General features: G+C 41.3%; 1 long non-coding RNA gene across 20 annotated transcripts; it reads right to left on the bottom strand.

Annotated features, from left to right (window-relative positions):
• Positions 1-760: 760 nt before the first annotated feature.
• LOC123138805 (uncharacterized) lies at positions 761-5,437 on the bottom strand. 20 transcript variants are annotated; one of them, XR_006469342.1, is made up of 8 exons: positions 5,016-5,435; positions 4,812-4,924; positions 4,394-4,545; positions 4,234-4,291; positions 2,659-4,138; positions 2,491-2,568; positions 2,308-2,369; positions 761-1,179 (listed from the first exon to the last, which is right to left on the bottom strand). It is a non-coding gene; the product is annotated as an uncharacterized lncRNA (long non-coding RNA). The 20 variants fall into 20 exon arrangements; XR_006469351.1 differs by lacking the exon at positions 4,394-4,545 and having other exon boundaries at positions 2,659-2,955; positions 3,082-3,155; positions 3,228-4,291; positions 5,016-5,434; XR_006469349.1 differs by lacking the exon at positions 4,394-4,545 and having other exon boundaries at positions 2,659-2,713; positions 2,911-2,955; positions 3,082-4,291; positions 5,016-5,433.
• Positions 5,438-6,363: the final 926 nt, after the last annotated feature.

Below are 6,363 nucleotides of genomic sequence, written 5' to 3'. Positions count from 1 at the left end.
AACCGCGGGCCGGGCCGTGGGCCAGGCCGAGTTTTCATTTTTTTAATAGTTGTTTGTCCAATTTTTTGGGCAAAAATTTTATATAATTTTTCTATTCAAATTTAATCAAAAAAAAGTTTGTAGAAAATAAAAAAGTAAACATAAAAAGTTTCTGAAAATGAAAATATAAAATTTTCAGAAAAAGAAATGTTCATGAATTTATAAAGAAAATAATGAGTTCATGAATTTTTTATTTAGTCAAATAAAAGTTTCTGTAAAAAATAAAAAGTTCATGAATTTTTATTCATGTTTTTCTCTGTATAAATAATTAATAGTGCTCTTTTACAAAGAGAGTAAAAGTTTTATCCTCCAATTAAATTGGAACGAAAAATTAATTGGAAGAACGGTTTTTGAGAGTAGTTTTTTCACTTGTGGGTGAAATCAGATTCAAGTAGCTTCTGCTACGACAGTAGAAAGATATTTGATTAAAGTTTAATTATGGTATTGTTATTTTCTGACCAACGTTGAAGATGACAATATTATAATTCAATGAGTCTTATAGTTAAAAGTTCAAATCTCTGATAAATTTTGTATCAATGGCCAATTTTTAGAGAATTTGATAAAGATTGAGAAATGTATATTGCTAGTTTTACGCTGCAATAAAGTTGATAATGATAATTATTTTCTTAGCAAAGTTACTTAACAGAAATTTTATCATCATGTTATTTATGAGTTATATGCGTTTTTTCCATTTCTGCCCAACGGTGATGTGGAATTAATGTAAAAAGGTGATGTTTTATTCTAATTCTGCCACAACGGTGATTTAGAATATATAGCAAAAGTGCCCGTGCGTTGCAACGGGATCGCATCACGTACAACCCCGTGACAACACGTACAATATTGCGTAAGATCCGCCTCATCTCCGCCATGATGACCGCCCAGAGCCCATCCACTGCCACCATGATGGACCGCACGCCAGCAAGGTGTGGTAGCCTCGGGGAGAGTGATGCCTACAGGATGCCAAGCTCGGTCAGAAGGTCCTCAGGGCATCGTCCAGACACCCAACATCACCCCTGTAGGGTGTCTGGACGATGCCCTGAATTAGGTTTCTGGACGATTAGCTTAAGTCCTGATACAATACGACTTCTCTGGCATTTAAGTTCTTATAATCCCCATCAGCCACCAGCATTCTAAAGCTTCCTGTCCAAAGGATACCAAAATTTGTTAAAAGACTTGTACAAATTCTGAAAAATGTCAGGCTAGACAATTTCCAAAACAAAGAACTATATAATGGCTTAGAATGAAAACATGTATGTCTATGAAGGATTTTAGGATTGTGATCTATAAGCTTCAATGTGAACATGGACCCAGAACATTGTTAGTACATAAATAAGAATTATCGAAGCAAAACATATTTTGGTAGTCTAGCACAGAACAAGCCTACACACAAGAAGCTAGCAATGTTTATTATAATCTATCGATGATAGCAGCACAAACTATTTTCCATTCAGGATTAGTTCATATACCAAGTAAAGTGAACTTAACAAAAATCCTTGGTGTGATGCCCGTGCGTTGCAACGGGAAAATAAAACCTTAAACATATGTCCATCATCACAAGTGTTCTACCATTATCATGTCCATTGCAGATGGTAATATTTGAGAAATTCATTCATAGATGGATGTTTTATAAATGAGCTTCTCCATGGGTGTTCGTATGTGGAATGGAAGAGAAGCACCACTAACCAAGGCAGAAGAACGACTTGGACAGTGGCGTCCTTGATAAAAAAATGACAGCAGCAAAGCACATCCGGGATCGCCGCATCCATCTACCTGCTAATTGCAGTGTGCCCTTCAGTGCAGCCTACAGTGGCCTCCGGGACACAGATGGCTACCTCCCTATCTAATATGTCATAACTTTCGGATATCAAAATCCTTGAATAACATTAAGACATGACCTCCGAGAGAATCATTGGAAAAGTATTACTATGATCCTTATTTCTGCATGTAGTCCTTTCTACATGAACCACATTCTCAATTTGACAGGAGAATGAGTATAATAAAATTGTATATAAATCATCAAATGATTTTGGTTTTGTGAGGAGATCATTATGTGAACAGGAGAGGCTTGGTTTCAGACTCATGATGCAACCTCATTGTCATGTTATAATAACTTCTGAATTTATGGGACATGGTATACTAACTTCAACAAAAATACTGAGTAGCTTCCCTGATCAAATGAGGAAAGAGAGTATGCACATAGCTCATTATGAAAGAAAGGATCTATAGAAGTACAGTACGCAAGCCATTGACCTTATTAAGAAAAGCTACCTGAAAATATTTCATGGCCTTAGAAAAGATATCACGCATACCCCTCAATATGTAGGAAATGCCTATAAAAATAGCATGCAAGCAAATTTAGTATCTGAACAAAATCAGTTGTGCCACTTTTTACTGCAGCGGTAAATGAACTGATTTCTTCTTCCGATAACCACTAACATTTAGTGAACGTACCTTTGCTTGATAACCAATTATCAACATGTCCATAACTTCAATATTTTTGTCACAGATACATCAGTTTCAAAACATTGACTAATGCAACATCAGAAAAGAACATATGCTCATTATTGAGAAATATTTGTGCAAAACACTCGTATCATAAAGTCAGAACAACATACTCACCTATATGTCATCTCACTTATGCCAAATCATAAATCTTGGTATTGAATCCCCCTGCCTACAAAATCAAATGAACTTGGATAAGAAAACTGCTGCTGTTTGATGTGAATAATATGACGCAAATTAATCAGCAAGCAATTTAACTTCTGAGCATAAACCTAGTACTGCAGCCTCATATGCTCACCAGAATAAAACATTATAAATCACATTAGGATAGAGAAAGAGGTAGGTTCTAACTGAACCATAAGCTCTCACCGGCTTGTTATCCGCAGCCTTACAAAATCCAAAAAAGTTCCAGTTCTATGTAAGCACAACAATCAAATGTTAGGCAGTACTAAGAAAGGCTGCAGGGTAATTACATGAACACCAATGAGAAATTGCAAACGAAAGAATTAACATAGTGGAAAATTAAGTAGCCAACTCAACTGAAAAAACTGAATGGCACGGAAAAGCAATGTATGACCCTTTTAGGCATTGTCTTGTTCAGAGCTTACAATATACTAAAGAACATATACAGAACTAATAAGTAATAGTTGATGACACATTCAAATTCATGAGACTGCAGTACGTACCTCAGGTCAGACAAAGTTCCGGCGGACGATGAAGTACGTGCAGACATATTTCCAGTGAAGTCGATGGTGTACAGGCACGGTGATGTTAGAAACTTGTGGCACAACGATGAGCCAAATAACTTCAGATTATCCCATAGAGTTAGAACACACAAAATTATTTAACCTCGCAATTAGAAACAAACGGCTCAGTGATGTCTTTTTCCCTTCATGACATGCAAATTATATGCATCTATCTAAATGTGCAGCAGTCAATGCCAAAAATAAATCCATGAAATAAAAACTGTTTGTGAACTTTGAGGAATTGGCAGGAAGTGATTTCCCATGAGAACAAATCAGATCAGGAAGGAGCGTGCGTGCCCGTAAGGCATCCAATCATGCAGGTACTCGCGGACCCGTAAGGAGCAGTAGCTGGCAACGGGATGCGGGGCAACGTCGCCGGTAGGTAGCCTGGTGCCAAACTACGGCAGTCGCAATGAGGATGACAAGCATCAGGATGAACCAGCGACGTACATGTGGCGGGGATGACTGGGAGCATATGGTGGCAGAAGTAAAGTTCAGAAAATTGTAAATTGAGTTAGCAGTTGAAAGGAAATTTTACAGTGTAATTTCAAGTCCAAATTAGATAGCTTCATCAAATATACAACTAAGGTCCAAATTGTTTTCCTTTCAATACGTCTCTGAATATCCAGGTTAAATTACACGCACCAGATCTAGAGGGAAAGGCTGATGGTGACCCCATGTGTTTCACCTCCTCCACACCCTCGAACGCTAGCTTTGTTTGTAAAGGAAATTCTTGCTAAGTGTAGTAATTAATCAGTGATTTAGCACATAAAAAAGATATAGTGGTAAGAAAACTTTTTGAGTAGATCATCTTAGTTCCATAGCCCAAGATCAATTTCCAATAATGAATCCTAGGAAAGGGGATCAATGAATCAATACCAAACCTCAAAATCGAATAGATGACACATTATGGTACCATACTTGTAGCTGTAGGGAACTTATGTACCTGTCTGTAGCGAACTATAACAGCACAAGAAGCCAGCAGCCAACAAAACAGCTTTGACCTGTCAAAATTAGATCCCAGATGAATCCCAAGCATCACCTCTAAATATCAAGAAGTGGCGCATCTAATCCAATATCAACACCGCTGCAGGCTAAAGCAAAACCTTCTCCAAATGTTTCTCCCAGTACCCACAAGAGTTCGAAGTTCACTGACGCTGAACCAGGATCCTCTTCACCTCTAAGAAAAATTATTCCTACCAGAAGCAGTACCCCAGGGAGCATACAAATTTCTCCAATAGTTCAATCAATGAAACCCCTAATAATCAGGATAAGAAACTTGCTAAGATTTCTAGCAAGGGCACATAAACACACCAATATTCACAGATCAAAAACAGATTGAGCAACTATTAATACTCAATAACTCAAAAACAGATTGCAAGATCAGATGGTAGCAGATGAATTGCAACATTATACGGCAGGAAACATAAGTACGGCAATTGCAAGATCACATAGTAGCAGGTGAATTGCAAAATTATACGGCAGGAAACAGGAGAAGCAAGGGAAGAATTATCTGTATCATACCCCAAGCGACGGTGCATTGCTCGCTGGTGGCGCTGGCCTGGTTCACGATTCCGGCCAATAACAATTCAATTTATAGCATCGAACTCCAATTCGGGCCGGGATGGTTTCATTGTCTGAGAAGGACTCGGGAGCATGAGTTTGAGAAGGACACGAGAGCAGGATTTCTGTCAGAGATTGAAATCCGTCAGAGACTCAGACACGTACAGCGCGCGCGGCAGGCAGAGGCGGTCTCCCGGCGCGGTTGGACGTCAGAGACTCGGACGCGTACAGCGCGCGCGGCAGGCAGAGGCGGTCTCCCGGCGCGGTTGGGACGCGGCAGGACGCGGGCGGAGGTGAGCCGCGCGCGGACAGCAGCGCTCCGGCGCGGACGGAGGCGAGGCGCGCGCGGACAGCAGCTCTCCGGCGCGGACGGAGGCGAGCACGCGGGCGCGCGCGGACAGCAGCGAAGGCGGGAGCTGTCGTGCTCTGCTCCGGCGTCCTCCATCCTCTGCAGCACCTGCCCCGCCTCGCCGCGCCGTCTCCGCAGAAGTCGGTCCGTCGCCGTCGCCATCGCCAGAGCGAGAGAAATGGATAAGATACGAGAGGGCAGGGGATGGAATTCAAATGAGTTCAGGGGTGTTTTTGCAAAATATTACATTATATACAAACCCACTAAAACAGGGACTGCGGGTTAATTTCATATAAACCAAGGGACTATTATGCAAAACCGCGCATATAATATATATATATATATATGTATATATATATATATATATATATATATACTAGTAAACATGCCCGTGCGTTGCAACGGGAGAAAAAAAACTAAATAATACTCCTACCCAATAATAATTGCCTAAAACACAAATGTGATGATTTGATTAGCAACCCGCATCAATTATTCCCAACATGAAAAATAATTATACTTTAAGCCAAACCATCTTTGCAAATGGGTAAGAAATGTATGCATTATCTGGTTTGCAATCTCCATAGTTTTATTCCAACTTCCACTATTACAGGTGTTATGCATCCATAAAGGTGTACTAATTGTCCATATTTAATGTGAGACATATGTAGTGTGTGAGAGAGAAGGACCCGAGGTTCATTAGGTTAACTGTTGTGATCGATTCCCTGACCGAGAACTGAAAGTTGATTATTATTTTCTATACCTTGGAATTTTCTCTCATTGGCAGTCTTCTCGGGAAGCTCAATCAAATTACATCCTCCAAGGCACGTGGCCGCATCTTCCACTACCTGGGAAGCAGTGGTTACGGCGGTGCCTCCGGCTCTCTAGCCATGGTGTCCGAGGCCGAGCGCACGGCGCGAGAGAAGGCAAGGTACAACCGGCGCAATGTCGGTCACCAATAAGCGTTTGCCAAGACGGACGTGACGTCGGGATGGGTCCCCAACGACACAGACCTCGCTGCGGCGTGGGCGCTCGACTGCACCGTCACCACCGCAGAGACGTCTGCCAGGGGCCACCACCGTGTTGACAGCGAGCTCGCTAAGAATGGCGAGGAGTGGTCGCTTAGCGACTGCTCCGCCAACGCCGGCAGGGGCAAGGCCGCCGGCA

The sequence above is a fragment of the Triticum aestivum genome, chromosome 6B (genome assembly GCF_018294505.1).
Source record: "Triticum aestivum cultivar Chinese Spring chromosome 6B, IWGSC CS RefSeq v2.1, whole genome shotgun sequence".
Taxonomy (NCBI): Eukaryota; Viridiplantae; Streptophyta; class Magnoliopsida; order Poales; family Poaceae; genus Triticum; species Triticum aestivum.
This window is presented reverse-complemented; position numbering and strand designations above follow the sequence as displayed.